General features: G+C 39.5%; 1 non-coding gene and 1 pseudogene across 1 annotated transcript; one reads left to right on the forward strand and one right to left on the reverse strand.

Moving 5' to 3' along the window:
- Positions 1-23,810, reverse strand: part of LOC148576628 (uncharacterized) — a 58,607-nt pseudogene that overhangs the window by 1,017 nt on the left and 33,780 nt on the right.
- LOC148576629 (small nucleolar RNA R71) lies at positions 12,215-12,318 on the forward strand. Its single transcript, XR_015904403.1, has one exon. It is a non-coding gene; the product is annotated as a small nucleolar RNA R71 (small nucleolar RNA).

Consider the following 23,810-nt stretch of genomic DNA (forward strand, 5'->3'; position numbering starts at 1 on the left):
AGGCAAAGAAAAGGCACGACGTCCATCTAACACCCAGGAGCTTCGAGAAAGGACAGCAAGTGCTCCTCTAGAACTCCAAATTAAGACTTTTCCCTGGGAAACTCAAGTCAAGGTGGTCAGGACCTTTTCTTGTCACAAAGGTCTCGCTATATGGACACATAGAAATCATGGAGGAAAGTTCAAGGAGGACGTTCACTGTGAACGGACAAAGGCTCAAGCACTACATGGGCAACATGGGGGAAAGCCCCAAAATGAAATATCATCTCAACTGATGGAGAAATCGTCGAGCTAGCGACGCTAAAAGAGCGCTTCATTGGGAGGCAACCCAACCTAAGGTAGTTTTCTTTAGGCCAATGAGGTATGATCTAAACTTGTCAAATGCAAAAACTATTGCCAGCAACTCCTTTTCAGTAGTGGTATAGTTTCTTTGAGTATCATTGAGGACTTTGCTGGCATAGTATATCACATGGACCAAGTTATCTTTCCTCTGTCCTAACACTGCCCTAATTGCGAAATTGTCGTGCTGGACCTTTTCTTTATTGTTACCTTAGAAAGTGCATGAAACTACCTTAAAACCATAAAGAAAAGGTCAGTGAAACTGGCCAGAATGCCCTGGCATCATGCATGAATTGTAAATCACACTTTTCACAACTCGTACCACTAACCAGCAAGTGCATTGGGTCATCCAAGTAATACCTTACGTGAGTAAGGGTCGATCCCACGGAGATTGTCGGCTTGAAGCAAGCTATGGTTATTTTGTAATTCTTAGTCAGGAAATTAATAATAAAAATGGTTGGGTTTATGAGAAGTAATTAACATAAAATAAATAATACTTGTTATGCGGTAATGGAGAACAGATTGAGGTTTTGGAGATGCTCTGTCTTCTGAATCTCTGCTTTCCTACTGTCTTCTTCTTCACGCACGCAGGTCTCCTTCCATGGCAAGCTGTATGTTGGTGGATCACCATTGTCAATGGCTACCATCTATCCTCTCAGTGAAAATGGTCCAAATGTGCTGTCACCGCACGGCTAATCATCTGTCGGTTCTCACTCATGTTGGAATAGAATCCATTGATTCTTTTGCGTCTGTCACTATGCCCAACACTTGCGATTTTGAAGCTCGTCATAGTCATCCCTTCCCAAATCCTACTCGGAATACCACAGACAAGATTTAGACTTTCTGGATCTCAGGAATGGCCGCCAATAGTTCTAGCCTATACCATGAAGACTCTGATCGTGAACCAGGAGGCTAAGAGATACACACTCAAGCTAATGCAGATAGAACGGAGGTAGTTGTCAGGCACGCGTTCATAGGTGAGAATGATGATGAGTGTCACAGATCATCACATTCATCAGGATGAAGTGCGAGTGAATATCTTAGAATAGAAACAAGCGTGATTGAATGAAAAACAGTAGTAATTGAATTAATTCATCGAAACACAACAAAGCTCCTCCCTCCAATCATGGGGTTTAGAGACTCATTCCGTCAGAAATACAATGTGAAGTGTAGAAAATGTCATGAGGTACATAGTAAGTCTCTAAATTTTGTTTTTATACTAAACTAGTAGCTAGGGTTACAGAAAATAAGTAACTAAGTGCAGATAGTGCAGAAATCTACTTCCGGGGCCCACTTGGTGTGTGCTTGGGTTGAGCATTGAGCTTTACACGTGTAGAGGCTTCTCTTGGAGTTAAACGCCAGGTTGCAGCCTATTTGTGGCATTTAACTCTGATTTGTAACCTATTTCTGGCGTTTAACTTCAGAATAGGGCAGGAAGTTGGCGTTTGAATGCCAGTTTGCATCATCAAAACTCGGGCAAAGTATGGACTATTATATATTGCTGGAAATCCGTGGATGTCTACTTTCCAACGCAATTGAGAGCACACTATTTGGATTTTTATAGCTCCAGAAAATCCATTTCAAGTGTAGGGAGGTCAGAATCCAACAGCATCTGCAGTCCTTTTTCAGCCTCTGAATCAGATTTTGCTCAGGTCCCTCAATTTCAGCCAGAAAATATCTGAAATCACAGAAAAACATACAAACTCATAGTAAAGTCTAGAAATGTGAATTTTGCTTGAAAACTAATTAAATTATACTAAAAACTACCTAAAAATAATGCCAAAAAGCGTATAAATTATCCACTCATCACAACACCAAACTTAAATTGTTGCTTGTCCCCAAGCAACTGAAAATAAAAGAGGATAAAAAGAAGAGAATATACTATAAATTCCAAAATATCAATGAAAATTAGCTCCAATTAGATAAGCGGGACTCGTAGCTTTTTGCCTCTGAACAGTTTTGGCATCTCACTTTATCCTTTGAAGTTTAGAACGATTGGCATCTATAGGAACTCAGAATTTAGATAGTGTTATTGATTCTCCTAGTTCAGTACGTTGATTCTTGAACACAGCTACTTTATGAGTCTTGGCCGTGGCCCTAAGAACTTTATTTTCCAGTATTACCACCGGATACATAAATGCCACAGACACATAACTGGGTGAACCTTTTCAGATTGTGACTCAGTGACGTGGCGGAAATTGGCGAGTTAAGAATTGTTATAAGATATGCGTTGCAAGAATAGTTCTTAACCAACCAGAAATCCGCTTATCAATTTAGAAGGGTTGTCATAAAAATTAAAATTAAAATACTGGGAGTATGAATCCCAGGTCGTCTCCCAACGAGTTGTAGAAAGGTGTGCTATTTTATTAATCAGATGTTTTCAAAAAAAGAGTTTGAGTTGAATAAACAGGAAATTAAATTGGAGAAATTAAGTAATTTAAATAAAAGCCTTGACTGGGAGTAGATTAGTTGGAAGCCCTATTCTTGCTGCAGTACTCTCAAGATTAATTGATAATTGAAGGTTGTTCTGTTTAGTTATCCCTTACTAGGTAAGAAAAAGTCAAACAAGTTGGAATGCTGTTTTTATTCACAAGTCCCAATCCGCTTATTTGGAAGGACTGACGTTAGTGACTAGAGAGCAATCCAACAATAAACCCAATTACAATTTCTCCTTTGAGCATTCCAACTCAAGGGTTCCTTTCAATCAACTCCCCATCAAGTTAGGGAACTACTCGCTCATTGTGAATGTAGAACTCATAACATAGGAAAGGGAATTAAAGAAAGACATGATAAATAAAACTCAAAGGAATCAATTAAAAATAAAAGTAATTCTTGTATTAATAAATTCTAAAATAGTCCAATAGTGAAAGTGAATAAATTAAAGGACATGGAAGAGTAAAGCCAAGTAAAGAAAACGAACTAGAATGACGAAGTCTTGATGAGGTAATAACTCTTCTCAATATCCCAATGCAAAGAGCAATAGAAAATAAAAATCCTAAGAACTACGAATGTGTAGAGAGAAAACCTAGAGGAGGGGTAAAACTAGATCTAAAAACTAAAATTGTGTAGAATGAATGTTGTTTTCGTTTCTGCATGTTCTCTGGCTCTGGTGATGCGCATAAACTAGTTATGCTACGATTTAGGAAATTGCACGATCGGCAAAATTCCTTCCGGCAAGTGCACCGGTTATCGTCAAGTAAAAACTCACAATAGAGTGAGGTCGAATCCCACAAGGATTGGTTGAGTGAGCAATTCGGATTAGAAGTGTGTTCTAGTTGAGCGGAATCAAGATTTGAGATGAGAATTGCGGAATGTAAAATTGGCGGGAAAAATAAATGACAAAAAAATTAAATGGCGGAATCTTAAATTGCATGAATTAAAGAGCAGAAACTAAATTGCTGAAATTAAAAGGGAATGGGGGTTGATTGCATGAATGGAGTTGCAGAATGTAAAGAGAAGATGGAAATCAGAATTGGGGGATTCATTGGGTTATAGAAGATATTGAGATCTCCGAATCAAAACATGTTTATCTCTTCCTCAAGCAATGCGTTCATTGAATTTTGCTTGGCAATCTTATATGATTGGATCCCAATCCCTTGGCTCACCAATACTCTCTAAAAATGAACAAATTCCCAATCCCTTGGTTTAAGTGTTCATAAAAAGAGATGATGTTCGATCACTGATTATACCACACAGTTTCATGAACCACAATTTGGTAGGATTACATGTCACAATATCCATCCAAACCCCAATCCAATTCACTGTGAGAAAGCTTCTCTAGCATGAATCCTCCATTCCTTTCCCAAGGTTCCGAAGGATCCCAATTATGGGTAGTTTCTTTCCCAAGACAACTACCCAATGGAATTAGATCGAGAAGCTTTCTAACAAAATTCAAGAGAAAAGATTGAAGAAGAAGATAAACTATTATTGATTCATTGAATTACAATAGAGCTCCCTAACCTAATGAAAGGGGGTTTAGTGAGTCATAGCTCTGAATTCAATTACAAAGATATGAAAACTAGCTAAAAGTGAAGGTAAAAGTAAAAGGTCCCTTTCTAACTTAAATTCTATCCTATTTATACACTTTCTATATTGAGCTTCTGTTGTGTTTCTTGGGCTTTGAGGCCTCTCCATGCTTTCCTTTTGCCTTGGGTTTATGATCCATAATCTTGATGAGGCTGTTGATCCAAATTCTGTAACATTCATTGAGCCAACTTAGTGATAATCAAATAATGACACATGACTCAATAAATTGAGATTTCAAACTCATCAATCCTTCAGGCCCAATCCCATAAACCATGATATTCAATTGGGTTTCATACCAGAATAAGTTTAAGTTAATGTTTGTGCTCAATTACTAACTTAACCACAATATTTTTGGTCCAGAAACCTTTTCCAAGAGTGGCGTTTAAGTTGCAGTTTAAGCTTAAACTGCAGCTTAAACGCCAGATACTTCCAGTGAGCCTTTTTGTAGAAGCACGTTTAAGCTTCAGTTTAAGGTTAAACTGAAGCTTAAACGTGGAAATGGAAGAAGGCAGCCCTGGAGAGTAATGTAGTCGAACACGTTTAAGCTTCAGTTTAAGGTTAAACTGAAGCTTAAACGTGGATAAAGGAAGGGCAGCTCTGGAGGTCGAACACGTTTAACCTCCAGTTTAAGGTTAAACTGGAGGTTAAACGTGGAAAAGGAAGGAGGCATCCTGGAGGTCGAACACGTTTAACCTCCAGTTTGAGGTCAAACTGGAGGTTAAACGTGGAAGCTTAGAATGGTAGCCCTGGAGGTGTCGAACACGTTTAACCTCCAGTTTGAGGTCAAACTAGAGGTTAAACGTGGAAATGGAGAGAGCAACCCTGGAGGAGAAAGGCTGTCGAACACGTTTAAGCTCCAGTTTGAGGTCAAACTGGAGCTTAAACGTGGAAATGGCTCCCTGGTGCTATTCCCACTTCTGGCGTTTAACCTCCAGTTTAAGGTTAAACTGGAGGTTAAACGTGGACTCCTTGCTGAGTGGCATTCTCATTCTGGCGTTTAACCTCCAGTTTAAGGTCAAACTGGAGGTTAAACGTGGGCATGCTTCTTTGGTGAGACTTTCCATTCTGGCGTTTAACCTCCAGTTTAAGGTTAAACTGGAGGTTAAACTTCAATTCCAGCATTCCTTAGCCTTCATGATTCTGGCGTTTAAGCTCCAGTTTAGGCTTAAACTGGAACTTAAACTCCACATGTGATATTCAAGCTTCCTTTATTGATTTTGTTGCTTCCTTGCTTAGCCTCTTCTTCCCTGAAATCATCCAAACAAATACATCAAAGTCTTGCAAAATTTCATGAGAAATCTTCCATTCATAGCATTCAAGTAATATAACTAAAACTCATGGAATTTGCATCAAAATCATATTGTTTGGATGGTTCATTGCTTTGTTCTTCATTTAACCATTTTTGGTTGCTTTAAGCTCAAGAAAATGCATAAAACAACTAAAACTAACAGAAAAATGCTAGTGAAACTAGCCTAAGATGCCTTGGCATCACAACACCAAACTTAATACTTGCTTGTCCCTAAGCAAGTCCTGAGTTATTTAAGAAGAAAGTATGAAACAGAAAGCAATTACATTGGCTATATTAGCAAGCATTTGAAGTTCCTCAGAAGGGTTTTATGCAGAAAGTTGCAGCATCACTTTTTCATACTTATCAGGTAAGATTATCACTTTTTCATTGCATCCATCAAACACTGCTATGGCCTCTTGTTATTTTTATGTCTTTGGCACTTTTCTCTTCTTTGTTTTTCTTTTCTTTTTCTTAGAGCTTCTTTTGCTCCTTGTTTGCTTAGTGTCATGTGTTGCACAAGCCTTTGGCATTTTCTTTTTCTTATCAGTGCACTACACATATCCACTTTAGGCATTTTAGTTCACATTTCTTCTTGAGACATTGGTGCCCAGCACCTCTTTGTGTGACTAAATGTTTTGTATTTAGGTTGCTCTTGATAATGGACTTTTGGTTGATAATCCCGGGTTAGTTAACCCAAGTTACCAAGTGTTGAAACACTCCTCAGAACCTATTCATCCAAGCATATCCTTAATACATAAACACCACAGGCATTTGTCTCAGAAGTTCAAACCATTGGTACCTAGCTTATTTTCTCAATTTTTTTGCTTTTTGGTTGCCCTTTTTCAGTGGCTTTTTCTTCTTCTTTTTCTTTCTTTTTCATGGCCAAAGACATTTATTCATCAAGATCCATAGACAGTTTTCAATTTCTACACAAAGAATGATAATTCTACACTCTAATTCTAGTGATCTGACTAAACAATCAAGCATGCATACCACCACTTAATTCTACTTGATTTGTCACTAATTTAGCCAAGTTACTTTTGTTCAAACTTTTCTTTTATTTTTGGAAACAGAACAAGCATGGCAAGCACTCGTTTAAGAAGGTGAAGTTATATCCAAACATCTAGGCATTCACTTTATTCAAAGCAATAAACAGACACTCATACTAAAAAAAACTCCACATAACAGAAAGATTCAACATTTACAGTTTAAACCAGAACACGCATGCTTTTGTTTGCCCTTTTTAAAGAATTATCAAGGAACAATACCACCTTGTGAAATTCCTTGTTTTCTCTTTGTTGTCAGGAAACAATTTGATTTCTCCTTCTTCTCCTAAATGTTGCTTCATGCTTTAAGATTCTTGTTTCTTTTCCTGCAAAGAGTGATGAAGTTGCTTGCTTCTCAAGCACTTGAGTGGTTAGCTCAACTATGTGTGGGTAAGTATCGGAGTCTTAGGTTGGTGTGTGAACACCAAACTTAGTCTCCCACTTACTTCTCTGTTCTTTGAATCCTTGAGTTCTCTTGGAATGAAGTTGCTACTAAGGGTTTTAAGCATTTCTGTGACTGCTTAGAATGGTTGTTCCTTTCATATAATTCAAAGGTTGTTGTGTTCAGTTGATCTTTATGGTGGAACACCAAACTTAGAGTCACACATTCCCCTTTGAATTATTGATCCATGAATTCATTGTTTGGTGTGAAACACCAAACTTAATTCTTTGCAATGCACAGAAACTACTTCACCCTTTTTATTGAAACAAATAAAAGAAACAGCAACAAGGTATTACCTCAGGTTGGGTTGCCTCCCAACAAGCGCTTCTTTAACATCATTAGCTTGACGGTCAGCTTCCTCAGTTGAGGTGATATTTAACTTTGTCCTTCTCCTCCACATCTCCCAAGTAATGTTTGAGTCTTTGACCGTTCACAATGAAGGTTCGTTGTGACTTTTCTTCCATGATTTCTACTTGTCCATATTTGGAGACCTTGGTGACAAGGAATGGTCCAGACCACCTTGATTTTAGCTTCCCTGGAAATAGCTTCAGCCTAGAATTGTAGAGCAATACTTTTTGTCCTTCTTCAAATTTCCTTGGGGCTATGTTGCTGTCATGCTTCTTCTTTGTTCTTTCTTTGTAAATTTTGGCATTCTCATAAGCTTCAGCTCTGAATTCTTCCAACTCTTGAATTTGCAACATCCTTCTTTCTCCAGCAGCTTTGCTGTCCAAGTTCAAAAGTTTCAAGGCCCAGTATGCCTTGTGCTCCAACTCCAGTGGCAAATGGCAAGCTTTTCCGTATACTAGTTGGTAAGGAGACATTCCAATTGGTGTTTTGAAAGCTGTCCTATATGCCCAAAGAGCATCATCTAGCTTAATCGACCAGTCCTTCCTTGAAGTTCCCACAGTCTTTTCCAGGATCCTTTTGAGTTCTCTGTTAGATATTTCGGCTTGCCCACTTGTTTGTGGATGGTATGGTGTGGCTACCCTGTGTTTGACTCCATATTTTAGAAGCAATGCCTCTAATGGTTTGTTGCAGAAGTGGCTTCCTCCATCACTGATGATTGCTCTTGGAACCCCAAAACGGCAAAAAATGTGTTTTCTGAGGAAGTTCATGACTACCTTATTATCATTGGTTGGAGTTGCTATTACTTCAACCCATTTGGAGACATAGTCTACTGCCACAAGAATGTAATTATTTGAGTATGAGGAGGGAAATGGTCCCATGAAATCTATCCCCCATACATCAAACAATTCAAGTTCCAGAATGAATTGTTGTGGCATTTCATTTCTTCTTGGCAGGTTCCCCGCTTTCTGGCATTCATGGCAGTGCTTCACTAATTCTTTTGCATCTTTGAAGATAGTGGGCCAATAAAAACCACACTGCAACACCTTAGCTGCTGTTCTTTCTCCTGCAAAATGCCCTCCATAAGTGGAGCCATGGCAGTCCCATAAGACTTCCCTTCCTTCTTCCTCGGATATGCATCTTCTGAGTATGCCATCGGAACATTTTTTGAACAAGTATGGTTCGTCCCAGATGAAGTATTTGGCATCATTTACCAATTTCTTCCTTTGATGTTTGTTAAATTCCAACGGTAAACTCCCAGTGGCCTTGAAGTTTGCTATGTCTGCAAACCAGGGTGCTTTGTGAATTACCATGAGTTGTTCATCAGGAAAGTACTCATTTATATGTGTGCTTTGTGTGCTTCCTTCTTCACATGGTATCCTTGATAAATGGTCTGCCACCTTGTTCTCTACACCCTTCTTGTCTTTGATTTCAATGTCAAATTCCTGCAACAAAAGAACCCATCTAATAAGTCTTGGTTTAGATTCTTGTTTAGCAAGTAAATATTTTAAAGCTGAATGATCAGTGAAGACAATGACTTTAGATCCAATGAGATAGGATCTAAATTTGTCAAATGCAAAGACTATTGCCAAGAGTTCTTTTTCAGTGGTTGTGTAATTCCTTTGGTTAGCATTCAAGACTTTACTGGCATAATAAATCACATGTACCAAATTGTCTTTCCTTTGTCCTAACACTGCCCCAATAGCAAGGTCTGATGCATCACACATCAGTTCAAAAGGTAAGTTCCAATCAGGTGGGGCAATGATAGGTGCAGAGGAAAGTTTTTGCTTCAAAAGTTCATAGGCTAGCATGCAATTTTTATCAAATACAAAGGGTGTATCAGAGACAAGCAAGTTACTCAAAGGTTTGGCTATTTTAGAAAAGTCTCTAATAAACCTTCTGTAAAAACCAGCGTGTCCCAAAAAACTCCTAACTGCCTTGACATTACTTGGTGGAGGTAGTTTTTCAATGATTTCCACCTTAGCTCTGTCCACCTCCATGCCTCTATTAGAGATTTTGTGGCCAAGGACTATTCCTTCTGTGACCATGAAATGACACTTTTCCCAGTTTAATACTAGGTTAGTCTCTTGGCACCTCTTAAGCACCAAGGCAAGGTGGTGTAGGCAGCTGGGAAAAGAATCCCCAAACACAGAAAAATCGTCCATGAAGACCTCAATAAATTTTTCAATCATGTCCGAAAAGATGGACAGCATGCATCTTTGGAAAGTGGCAGGTGCATTGCACAATCCAAAGGGCATGCGTCTATAAGCAAAAACTCCATATGGACAAACAAATGATGTTTTCTCTTGATCACTAGGATCAACTACTATTTGGTTGTAGCCTGAATATCCGTCCAAGAAGCAATAGTAAGCATGTCCGGCAAGCCTTTCAAGCATCTGATCCATGAATGGGAGTGGGAAATGATCCTTTCTGGTGGCTTCATTGAGCTTCCTGTAGTCTATGCACATCCTCCACCCAGTGACGGTTCTTGTGGGTATGAGTTCGTTCTTCTCATTTGGCACCACAGTTATGCCACCTTTCTTGGGAACTACATGGATGGGACTAACCCATGGGCTATCAGAAATGGGGTAGATTACCCCTGCCTGCCATAACTTCCTGACTTCCTTTTGTACCACTTCTTTCATGACGGGATTCAATCTTCTCTGAGCTTGAATGGAGGGTCTAGCATCCTCTTCTAACAAGATTTTATGCATGCATATGGATGAACTTATCCCCTTCAAATCAGCTAGGGTCCATCCAATGGCATCTTGATGAGTTTGCAGCACCTTGATCAATTCTTCTTCCTGTTCTTGGCTAAGGGCAGAGCTAATGATAACAGGGTGACTCTCATCACTACCCAAGTATGCATACTTGAGATTAGGGGGCAATGCTTTGAGCTCAGGTTTTGGTGCTTCCTTTTCTTCTTTCACTCTCTCTGGCATGCTTAGCATGGTTGTGTCAGCACCCTTGATATCACTAACTTCAATATCCTTGGTGAACTCCTCCTCTGCCACTTCCTTTATTGTTTCCTCAAAAGTTTCTTGTACTGCAATGTCCACTACATCAACCCTCATGCATTCCCTTAGTGATTCTGATGGATAGCTCATTCCCTTGAATACATTAAACACCAATTTCTCATCATGTAGTCTAAGAGTGAGTTCACCCTTTTGTACATCTATGATGGCTCCAGCAGTAGCTAGGAAGGGTCTTCCCAGAATTATTGAAGCTTTGGCTTCTTCCTCCATATCTAACACCACAAAATCAGCAGGAAATATAAATTCTCCCACTTTCACCAACAAATCCTCAACTATCCCATGAGGGAATTTAAAAGTTCGATCTGCCAATTGGAGGGCCATTCTTGTTGGTTTGGCTTCCTCAATCTTCATTCTTCTCATCATTGTTAGCGACATCAAATTGATGCTGGCCCCTAAGTCACACAAGGCCTTCTCCACCATGACTTCTCCTATGATGCAGGGGATTTGGAAACTGCCTGGGTCCTTCAATTTCTGAGGCAATTTGTGCTGAATGATGGCACTGCATTCTTCAGTTAACAACACAGTTTCCTCATTTCTCCAGCTTCTCTTCTTGGTCATTAATTCTTTTAAGAATTTTGCATAGAGTGGCATTTGCTCTATTGCCTCAGCAAAGGGAATGTTGATTTGAAGCTTCTTGAAAATCTCCAAGAACCTGGAGAATTGGCCATCCTTTTCACTTTTCATCAAACGTTGAGGATAAGGTGCTTTAGGTGTGTAAGGCTTCAGGACCTCTTTTTCTTTTTCTTTTGTTGCAGACGGTGTAAAAGATCGTCCTTGTTCTTTGTCTTTCACATTTTCCTTTGCTTCATCCTCTGTGGTTTCCTTTGAGATCTCCTTTAGATTCTTTCCACTTCTGAGGGTTATGGCCTTACATTCTTCCCTTGCAATAGCCTTGGCAGCATGAGAGCCGCTTGTCCCAGGGGCTTGCTTAGTCAAATACAAAATTTGATTTTCTAGCTTCTGGATGGCAGCTCCTTGGTTTTGCAAGTTAGAATTTACTTCTTCCTTAAAAGCTTTCAATTCGGTTATGTCTTGGCTCATGGTTGCAAGCATTCCTTCTATCCGGTTTAATTGATCTTGAAATTGTTGGTTCGGATTAGGTTGGGTAGGTTGATTATTTTGGCCATGATATGATGGTTGGGGGTAAGTGTTTTGTGTGGCTTGGTATGATCTTTGGTTGGAGTTTTGGTATGTGGAATTGTTATGTTGGTTGTGGTTGTAAGGTTTGTGGTTTTGTGGTTGGGTTTGTTGGTTCCCCCACCCAAAGTTTGGGTGGTTTCTCCAGCCTGGGTTGTAAGTGTTGGAATGTGGGTCATATGATTGCCTTTGTTGGTTTCCCACATAATTGGCCTCATCCCAATCACCTCCTTCAATGCTTACTTCCTCTTGATCTTGTGTGTGTATTGCAGCCACTTGCTTTGTTTCTAATTGCCTGGTAAGCTCTGCTAGTTGCTTGGCAAACACCTTGTTTTGGGCTAGAATTGTATCAACATGGTTCAGCTCCATGACTCCCTTAGTGTTGTGCCTTTCTGATGCATAGTAGTACTCATTCTCAGCCACTGTCTCAATCACTTCAATGGCCTCTTCCATAGTCTTTTTCCTGTTCAATGAACCTCCTGATGAATGGTCTACAGCCTTCCTTGATTCATAAGAGAGTCCATCATAGAAAATATGCAATTGCACCCAATCATGGAACATGTCTGGTGGGCATTTCCTTGTCAAGTCCTTGAATCTCTCCCATGCCTCGTAGAGAGTTTCACCATCTTGTTGTCTAAAAGTCTGAACCTCAGATCGAAGCCTATTGACCTTTTGTGGGGGGTAGAAACGTGCCAGAAACTTGCTTTCCACCTCATCCCATGTTGTTAGACTCCCCCTTGGGAATGATTCCAGCTACTTAGCTGCTTTGTCCCTAAGTGAAAATGGGAACAAAAGCAGTTTATAGGCATCTTCCTGGACTCCATTGGACTTCACAGTGTCACAAATTCTCAGGAATTTTGTGAGATGTTGGTTTGGGTCTTCATTAGCACTTCCACCAAATGAACAATGATTCTCCACAAGTGATATTAGCTGTGGTTTGAGTTCAAAATTGTTGGCCTGAATGGGTGGTTTCTGGATGCTGCTACCACAATTCCCAGAGGTTGGGTTTATGTATGAACTAAGAACCCTCCTCTCAGGAATGGCATTGTTTCCATCAGCTCTCTCATGGTTGTGAACTTCTCTATCCATGTTGAGATCTAGAGCTTCCTCAAAATTATCCTCAGATTCTCCTTCAGATTCCTCTTCTCCCACTACTCTCTTCCCTCTTGCTTCCCTTCTCAGTCTATGAAGGGTCCTCTCTGGTTCGGTATATGGAGGAGTTGATGTCTCTCCTCTCCTACCTGTCATACAAGAACACAGCACAGGCACAAACAAGTGAAATACTCTTGGTTAATGGAAGAGTATGGTTAGAGCAATTGAGGAATTAATTCAAACAGTTAGTGAGTCAGTGAGTTAGTTGCTTGAATTTAAAGGCATAAAGAAAGAAAACATGTAACCGAGTGCAGAAATTAAAATTCAACAAGTAACTTGAACAGAATTAACAAAGCAAGAGAAATTGCTCAATCTAGTTAGCTTCCAATTTGAGAATTGTCAATCGAAAACCAATCCCCGGCAACGGCGCCATAAACTTGATGCGCATAAACTAGTTATGCTACGATTTAGGAAATTGCACGATCGGCAAAATTCCTTCCGGCAAGTGCACCGGTTATCGTCAAGTAAAAACTCACAATAGAGTGAGGTCGAATCCCACAAGGATTGGTTGAGTGAGCAATTCGGATTAGAAGTGTGTTCTAGTTGAGCGGAATCAAGATTTGAGATGAGAATTGCGGAATGTAAAATTGGCGGGAAAAATAAATGACAAAAAAATTAAATGGCGAAATCTTAAATTGCATGAATTAAAGAGCAGAAACTAAATTGCTGAAATTAAAAGGGAATGGGGGTTGATTGCATGAATGGAGTTGCAGAATGTAAAGAGAAGATGGAAATCAGAATTGGGGGATTCATTGGGTTATAGGAGATATTGAGATCTCCAAATCAAAACATGTTTATCTCTTCCTCAAGCAATGCGTTCATTGAATTTTGCTTGGCAATCTTATATGATTGGATCCCAATCCCTTGGCTCACCAATACTCTCTAAAAATGAACAAATTCCCAATCCCTTGGTTTAAGTGTTCATAAGAAGAGATGATGTTCGATCACTGATTATACCACACAGTTTCATGAACCACAATTTGGTAGGATTACATGTCACAATATCCATCCAAACCCCAATCCAATTCACTGTGAGAAAGCTTCTCTAGCATGAATCCTCCATTCCTTTCCCAAGGTTCCGAAGGATCCCAATTATGGGTAGTTTCTTTCCCAAGACAACTACCCAATGGAATTAGATCGAGAAGCTTTCTAACAAAATTCAAGAGAAAAGATTGAAGAAGAAGATAAACTATTATTGATTCATTGAATTACAATAGAGCTCCCTAACCCAATGAAAGGGGGTTTAGTGAGTCATAGCTCTGAATTCAATTACAAAGATATGAAAACTAGCTAAAAGTGAAGGTAAAAGTAAAAGGTCCCTTTCTAACTTAAATTCTATCCTATTTATACACTTTCTATATTGAGCTTCTGTTGTGTTTCTTGGGCTTTGAGGCCTCTCCATGCTTTCCTTTTGCCTTGGGTTTATGATCCATAATCTTGATGAGGCTGTTGATCCAAATTCTGTAACATTCATTGAGCCAACTTAGTGATAATCAAATAATGACACATGACTCAATAAATTGAGATTTCAAACTCATCAATCCTTCAGGCCCAATCCCATAAACCATGATATTCAATTGGGTTTCATACCAGAATAAGTTTAAGTTAATGTTTGTGCTCAATTACTAACTTAACCACAATATTTTTGGTCCATAAACCTTTTCCAAGAGTGGCGTTTAAGTTGCAGTTTAAGCTTAAACTGCAGCTTAAACGCCAGATACTTCCAGTGAGCCTTTTTGTAGAAGCACGTTTAAGCTTCAGTTTAAGGTTAAACTGAAGCTTAAACGTGGAAATGGAAGAAGGCAGCCCTGGAGAGTAATGTAGTCGAACACGTTTAAGCTTCAGTTTAAGGTTAAACTGAAGCTTAAACGTGGATAAAGGAAGGGCAGCTCTGGAGGTCGAACACGTTTAACCTCCAGTTTAAGGTTAAACTGGAGGTTAAACGTGGAAAAGGAAGGAGGCATCCTGGAGGTCGAACACGTTTAACCTCCAGTTTGAGGTCAAACTGGAGGTTAAACGTGGAAGCTTAGAATGGTAGCCCTGGAGGTGTCGAACACGTTTAACCTCCAGTTTGAGGTCAAACTAGAGGTTAAACGTGGAAATGGAGAGAGCAACCCTGGAGGAGAAAGGCTGTCGAACACGTTTAAGCTCCAGTTTGAGGTCAAACTGGAGCTTAAACGTGGAAATGGCTCCCTGGTGCTATTCCCACTTCTGGCGTTTAACCTCCAGTTTAAGGTTAAACTGGAGGTTAAACGTGGACTCCTTGCTGAGTGGCATTCTCATTCTGGCGTTTAACCTCCAGTTTAAGGTCAAACTGGAGGTTAAACGTGGGCATGCTTCTTTGGTGAGACTTTCCATTCTGGCGTTTAACCTCCAGTTTAAGGTTAAACTGGAGGTTAAACTTCAATTCCAGCATTCCTTAGCCTTCATGATTCTGGCGTTTAAGCTCCAGTTTAGGCTTAAACTGGAACTTAAACTCCACATGTGATATTCAAGCTTCCTTTATTGATTTTGTTGCTTCCTTGCTTAGCCTCTTCTTCCCTGAAATCATCCAAACAAATACATCAAAGTCTTGCAAAATTTCATGAGAAATCTTCCATTCATAGCATTCAAGTAATATAACTAAAACTCATGGAATTTGCATCAAAATCATATTGTTTGGATGGTTCATTGCTTTGTTCTTCATTTAACCATTTTTGGTTGCTTTAAGCTCAAGAAAATGCATAAAACAACTAAAACTAACAGAAAAATGCTAGTGAAACTAGCCTAAGATGCCTTGGCATCACAACACCAAACTTAATACTTGCTTGTCCCTAAGCAAGTCCTGAGTTATTTAAGAAGAAAGTATGAAACAGAAAGCAATTACATTGGCTATATTAGCAAGCATTTGAAGTTCCTCAGAAGGGTTTTATGCAGAAAGTTGCAGCATCACTTTTTCATACTTATCAGGTAAGATTATCACTTTTTCATTGCATCCATCAAACACTGCTATGGCCTCTTGTTATTTTTATGTCTTTGGCACTTTTCTCTTCTTTGTTTTTCTTTTCTTTTTCTTAGAGCTTCTTTTGCTCCTTGTTTGCTTAGTGTCATGTGTTGCACAAGCCTTTGGCATTTTCTTTTTCTTATCAGTGCACTACACATATCCACTTTAGGCATTTTAGTTCACATTTCTTCTTGAGACATTGGTGCCCAGCACCTCTTTGTGTGACTAAATGTTTTGTATTTAGGTTGCTCTTGATAATGGACTTTTGGTTGATAATCCCGGGTTAGTTAACCCAAGTTACCAAGTGTTGAAACACTCCTCAGAACCTATTCATCCAAGCATATCCTTAATACATAAACACCACAGGCATTTGTCTCAGAAGTTCAAACCATTGGTACCTAGCTTATTTTCTCAATTTTTTTGCTTTTTGGTTGCCCTTTTTCAGTGGCTTTTTCTTCTTCTTTTTCTTTCTTTTTCATGGCCAAAGACATTTATTCATCAAGATCCATAGACAGTTTTCAATTTCTACACAAAGAATGATAATTCTACACTCTAATTCTAGTGATCTGACTAAACAATCAAGCATGCATACCACCACTTAATTCTACTTGATTTGTCACTAATTTAGCCAAGTTACTTTTGTTCAAACTTTTCTTTTATTTTTGGAAACAGAACAAGCATGGCAAGCACTCGTTTAAGAAGGTGAAGTTATATCCAAACATCTAGGCATTCACTTTATTCAAAGCAATAAACAGACACTCATACTAAAAAAAACTCCACATAACAGAAAGATTCAACATTTACAGTTTAAACCAGAACACGCATGCTTTTGTTTGCCCTTTTTAAAGAATTATCAAGGAACAATACCACCTTGTGAAATTCCTTGTTTTCTCTTTGTTGTCAGGAAACAATTTGATTTCTCCTTCTTCTCCTAAATGTTGCTTCATGCTTTAAGATTCTTGTTTCTTTTCCTGCAAAGAGTGATGAAGTTGCTTGCTTCTCAAGCACTTGAGTGGTTAGCTCAACTATGTGTGGGTAAGTATCGGAGTCTTAGGTTGGTGTGTGAACACCAAACTTAGTCTCCCACTTACTTCTCTGTTCTTTGAATCCTTGAGTTCTCTTGGAATGAAGTTGCTACTAAGGGTTTTAAGCATTTCTGTGACTGCTTAGAATGGTTGTTCCTTTCATATAATTCAAAGGTTGTTGTGTTCAGTTGATCTTTATGGTGGAACACCAAACTTAGAGTCACACATTCCCCTTTGAATTATTGATCCATGAATTCATTGTTTGGTGTGAAACACCAAACTTAATTCTTTGCAATGCACAGAAACTACTTCACCCTTTTTATTGAAACAAATAAAAGAAACAGCAACAAGGTATTACCTCAGGTTGGGTTGCCTCCCAACAAGCGCTTCTTTAACGTCATTAGCTTGACGGTCAGCTTCCTCAGTTGAGGTGATATTTAACTTTGTCCTTCTCCTCCACATCTCCCAAGTAATGTTTGAGTCTTTGACCGTTCACAATGAAGGTTCGTTGTGACTTTTCTTCCATGATTTCTACTTGTCCATATTTGGAGACCTTGGTGACAAGGAATGGTCCAGACCACCTTGATTTTAGCTTCCCTGGAAATAGCTTCAGCCTAGAATTGTAGAGCAATACTTTTTGTCCTTCTTCAAATTTCCTTGGGGCTATGTTGCTGTCATGCTTCTTCTTTGTTCTTTCTTTGTAAATTTTGGCATTCTCATAAGCTTCAGCTCTGAATTCTTCCAACTCTTGAATTTGCAACATCCTTCTTTCTCCGCGTCACTTATGCTATTCCAATCCGCGCAGTCGTGTGAGCCATGCGACCGCGTCATTGCGATTTCCTCTCTTTCGAGCGGTCGCGTGAGCCATGCGGCCGCGTCACTTCTCGCTGGTCATCTCCTTAATTTCTTGTGTTCCTTCTATTTTTGCAAGCTTCCTTTCCAATCTCCAACTCATTCGTGCCCTATAAAGCCTGAAACACTTAACACACAGATCATGGGATCGAATGGAATAAAGGAGAATTAAAATACAATAATTAAAAGTCTCTAGGAAGCAAGTTTTCAATCATGTAATAATTTTAGGAAGGAAATATAAATGCATGCTAATTATATGAATAAGTGTTTAAAGATCATGATAAAAACACACAATTAAACACATTATAAACCATAAAATAGTGGTTTATCAACCTCCCCACACTTAAACATTAGCATGTCCTCATGCTTAGTTGAAGGAGATAAAATAAATGAGTAGGAACATGTAGAACTCATGCAATGCAATGCAACCTATATATGTAAATGCAACTATATGATTCTTGTCCACTTGATCAAAAGTAAATAAGCTCTTCAAAACAATTACAAATCAAATTCCACTAATTCAATTCTCATACAGCAAGAACAGATAAAAATGCAAGAAGATAGCTCATGAAAGCAGGGAACATAGAATTTCAAGCATTGAACCCTCACTGAAGATGCATGTACACTCTAGTCTCTCTAGTGTATAGGGTAATCACTCCATCCTTCTCTAATCATGCTCCCTAAATTTTTTTTTGTTCTTCTCCTAACCAATCAACAACATTTAATATACCAATGCAAACATCATGAGGTCTTTTCAAGGTTGTAATGGGGCCAAGGTAATGGTAAGGATACATATATGGTTAAGTGAGCTTATAAACTGAATCTTTAATTAACCCAAGCTTTAACATAACCTATATATATTCTATATAACTTTAGAATTCATACCTAGCTACCCAGAATTTCCTTTCACATTCCATACTCATGTATCAACTTTTTATTTTAATTTTATCATACATGCATTGATCCTTGAATTCTTAACTTAGCATTGGGGTAATTTTGTCCCCTTATTTATTTATTGAATATTTTTTATTTTTTTTCATAAACATAAAAATAAACATAGCTTATCAATGCACATAGATTTTTTATTCTTATAGTTTCACATGAGTAGGTTTCCAAATTCCCATTATATTATCATGATACACTCCCTTATTATCTTTTGTTCCCACAATTTCCCATACTTAATTAGCACACACAATTCTATCTTAAGCTAACCAAAGATTCAATTTGGGATATATAATTGTTTTTCTACTTAAGGCTAGTAATGTGGTAAAATATAGAACAAATGGGATTTAAAGACTTAAAGTGGCTAACAAAGGTAATTGAAAGGGTAGGCTTAATTTGGATAAGTGAGTTAAACAATTAATGGCCTCAATCATATGCAAACATATAAATATAATAAACATTGGACATATAGGATGGAACAAAATATAGATCACAATCATAGAGAAGTAAACACACAAGAATAAAATAATTATGGTTAAATAATGTAACCATGCATAAAGGCTCAAATCTCACAGGTTGTGTGTTCTTTAGCTTAAAAATCATGTTCCAAATACAACTTCAAGCAAATTTAACATAAAAATTTTAATTAAAATTAGTGAAAATTTGTTCCAAAAATAGAGTCTTAGAAGAAACTTATTGTCTTTTCAATCAAGTAGAACATGCATGCAACTAATCTATTACTATGCAATTTATCCTATTCTACAAAAGAAAAACTAACTAAATATCCTAATTTATTGGTGTTTAGGGAAGAGAAATTACCTCCGAAAGTCAGGTACTGACCGACTTCCTCACACTTAAGGCTTTGCACCTTCTTCGGTGCCATCTGTCAGGAATAGGGGTGGGCTGGTAGCAGTATCTCCACAGTTGGGACCATCATGGCTCCCTATGCTGGTAAAGGAAGTGGAGTCCGGGGTGTCTGAGTCCTTGAATTTTCCCATAATCAGCTCCTTGAGGTATGTGAATCGGTGCTTGTTACGGCGCTCTCTCATCTTAGCTTTGTGTTCCTGCCGATCCAACCTGTCGAGTATCTGATGGAGCAGTTGGTCTGTTGTAGGTGCTTGTGGTACGGAAGGAGAAATGTCCTGAGCCGGTTCAGTGGGCTGGCTTGTAGTGGCTGCTGAGGGTCTGATATATTTCCCATTAGGGACATATTGATCATCCCGTGGAAGTATGGCTTTGGTGTCCCCAGCTCTGAAGGAGACTCTGGCTGCTGAGATAAGATCTGAGACCAAGGCGGGGAAAGGTAAGTTGCCCACGATTTGTACGTATCCCATGGCATTCCGGATGTGTCTTGGTAGGTTCAGAGGTTGGTCTGTAAGGATGCACCATAGTAGAACGGCCATGTCCGCAGTGAAGGAGGACTCGTGAGTGCTTGGAAAGACGTAATGGGACCCGTTTTACTGATTGACACAGTCGCGTCGGTCACGCGGTCGCGTGACCCATTTTATGCCACTGGCGTGAGGGCAGCCTTGCACTCGCACAACTCTCTGTTCAAAATCATTAATTGCCAAATATTGGGTGACGCGATCGCGTGGGGCATGTGATCGCGTGAGTGGCCATTAGAAGGATGTGATGCGGTTGCGTCGGTCACGCGGCCGCGTGGGAAGAATTGTGCGTTCAGCACTAATCCAGCACCACTCTAGCACAACTTTCGGTCTTGCACCCTTTTTACGTCGAATTCCAGGGCACGCGGCCGCGTGGGTGACGCGGTCGCGTGGGAGGCCAATGTTCCCACTCGACGCGGACGCGTCGGTGACGCGGTCACGTGGGGCAATTTGTGCCATTGGCACGCCTCCAGCCATGCTCCTGCGTGACTCTGTTTGACACCTCGGCTTGCCCATTAGTCTGAGGATGGTATGCTGTTGCAACCTTATGAATGATCCCATGCTTCTTCATTAATCTTGTTAGTCTCCTGTTACAAAAATGGGTGCCTTGATCGCTCACGATTGCTCGTGGTGATCCAAAGCGACAAATAATGTGGTTTCTCACAAAGGAAACAACAGTGTTAGCATCATCAGTGCAGGTAGAAATTGCTTCCACCCATTTGGAAACATAATCCACAGCTAACAATATATAAAAATAACCATTAGAATTTGGAAAAAGGACCCTTGAAGTCAATGCCCCAAACATAAAAAATTTCACAGAAAAGCATAATTTGTTGAGGCATCTCATCCCTCTTGGATATATTACCAAATTTTTGGCATGGAAAACAAGATCTACAAAATTTAGCAGCGTCTCTAAAAAGAGTAGGCCACCAGAATCCACAGTCTAAGATTTTTCTAGCTGTTCTTTGAGAGCCAAAATGTCCTTCACTCTCAGATGAGTGACAGGCCTCTAAGATGGACTGAAATTCTGATTGAGGTACACACTGTCTTAATTACCTGGTCAGCACCACATCTCCATAAATATGGGTCATCCCATATATAATATTTAGACTCACTTTTCAGCTTGTCTCTTTGATGCTTAGAAAAGTTTGGAGGAAAAGTGCGGCTAACTAGATAATTAGCTACAGGTGCATACCAAGGGACTACCTCAAATACTGCTTGCAGGTTATCAAATGGGAAATTATCATCTATAGGATTAGAATGATCCTTAATGTGCTCAAGGCAACTCAAGTGGTCTGCCACTAGATTCTGGTTACCGCTCCTATCCTTAATTTCCAAATCAAATTCTTGTAATAGTAGTATCCAACGTATAAGCCTTGGTTTGGACTCCTTTTCAGCTGATAGATACTTTAGAGCTGCGTGGTCTGAATACACTACTACTTTAGTACCAAGTAAATAGGCTCAGAATTTATCCAGAGCAAAAACAATAGCAAGAAGCTCTTTCTTAGTAGTAGTGTAATTGGACTGAGCGGCATCTAAAGTTTTAGACGCATAAGTGATAACAAAAGGATCCTTACCTTCACGCTGAGCCAGTGCTGCTCCTACTGCATGGTTGGAGGCGTCGCACATTATTTCAAATGGCTGGCTCCAGTCTGGTCCTCTCACAATTGGAGCTTGAGTCAGGGCGGTCTTCAGCTTATCAAATGCTTGTTTGCAATCCTCACTGAACTCGAACTCAATATCCTTCTGCAGTAGTCTGGATAAGGGAAGTGCTACCTTACTGAAGTCCTTAATGAATCTTCTGTAAAAACCTGCATGGCCAAGGAACGAATAGACTTCCCTCACAGAAGAGGCGTAAGGTAAACTAGAAATAACATCCACCTTTGCTGGATCTACAGAAATGCCAGTATTAGACACAACATGTCCTAGTACAATACCTTATTTTACCATAAAGTGACATTTTTCAAAATTTAATACAAGGTTTGTACTGACACATCTATCTAATACTCTAGACAATCCATCTAAGCAAAGGCTAAAGGAATCACCATACACACTAAAATCATCCATAAAAACTTCCATACAATCCTCAATAAGATCAGAGAAAAGACTCATCATGCACCTTTGGAAGGTAGCTGGTGCATTGCACAAGCCAAAGGGCATTCTCTTGTAAGCATAAGTCCCAAAAGGACATGTAAAAGTAGTTTTTTCCTGATCCTCAGGAGCTATATGAATCTGGAAATAACCTGTGTAACCATCTAAAAAATAATAATGTGATTTACCTGACAGGCGATCCAGCATTTGATCAATGAATAGAAGAGGATAGTGATCCTTACGAGTGGCTTGGTTGAGGCGTCTGTAATCAATGCAGACCCTCCAAGAGTTCTGTACTCTAGTTGCTATGAGCTCTCCATGCTCATTCTTCACTGTAGTGACGCCAGACTTCTTGGGCACCACTTGTACTGGGCTCACCCATTCACTGTCTGAAATGGGATAGATGATATCTGCCTCTAGTAGTCTGGTCACTTCTTTCTTGACAACCTCTAAGATAGTGGGGTTCAGTTTTCTCTGGGGTTGACGGACAGGTCTTGCTCCCTCTTCTAAAAATATTCTATGCTCACTGACTTGAGGGTTGATGCCTACTATATCCGCCAAACTCCACTCAATTTCCTTCTTGTGCCTCCTCAGCACACTAAGTAACTGCTCTTCTTGTTGAGAAGTGAGATCCCTTACAATGATAACTGGACACTTTTGCTTGTCCTCAAGGTAAGCATATTTGAAGTGTGGAGGAAGGGGTTTCAACTCTAACTTCTGCTCATGGTCAGGCTCTGGATTGTCTGAAGCTGGTGAAAATGGCGAAGTGCCATCATTGTCGTTCAAGAGTGTCCCCACACTCGGACCTTGTCCTGTGTGCTTCTCTTCTAACTCCTCCTGGTGAACTTCAGCTACGGTTTCGTCAATGATGTCACACTGGAAGATAGAATGATCTTCTGGAGGGTACTTCAGAACTCCATTCAGATCGAAGCTTACTACTCGACCATCTATTTCAAAAGAGTATGTTCCTGAAAAAGCATCCAATTTGAACTTTGATGTCTTCAGGAAAGGTCTTCCAAGTAGGATTGATGACGGCTTCTCAGAGTCATTTTGGGGCATCTCCAGAATATAAAAATCAGTGGGGAATGTGAGTCCCTTAATGCCTACTAATACATCTTCAGCAACTCCAACCACTGTAATAATGCTTTTATCTGCTAACACAAAACGAGCTGCTGACCTTTTTAAGGGAGGGAGCCTCAAAATATCATATATAGACAAAGGCATTATACTTACACATGCTCCTAAATCACACATGCAGTCAGAAATTATCACACCACCAATAGTACAATTAACCATACAAGGACCTGGGTCACTACATTTTTCAGGTAAACCACCCATTAAAGCAGATATGGAACTACCTAAAGGAATAGTTTCTAATTCATTAATTTTGTTTTTATGTATACATAAATCTTTTAGAAACTTTGCATATTTAGGTACCTGTTGAATAACATCAAATAGAGGAACAGTTACCTCATCCTTTTTGAATATCTCTACCATTTTTGGATCAGGTTCCAGCTGCTTCCTGGGCTTCCTTGCAAGTTGTGGAAATGGAATATGAGTGGTGTCTTCTGCAGTGTCTGCGCCTTTTGATGCTTCCTCCTGTGGTTGAACTTCTTCTTTTTCAGCTATGTCCTGTATGCCTTCTTCCTCTTCAACATCTTCTATTTCCACTACCTCTTCAGCTGAGGTGTGTTCTGGTGGGCTTGGCTCCTCCTGGTTCCTCTC

This window comes from Arachis ipaensis, chromosome B1 (genome assembly GCF_059453495.1).
Source record: "Arachis ipaensis isolate K30076 ecotype BB chromosome B1, ASM5945349v1, whole genome shotgun sequence".
In the NCBI taxonomy this organism is placed as follows: Eukaryota; Viridiplantae; Streptophyta; class Magnoliopsida; order Fabales; family Fabaceae; genus Arachis; species Arachis ipaensis.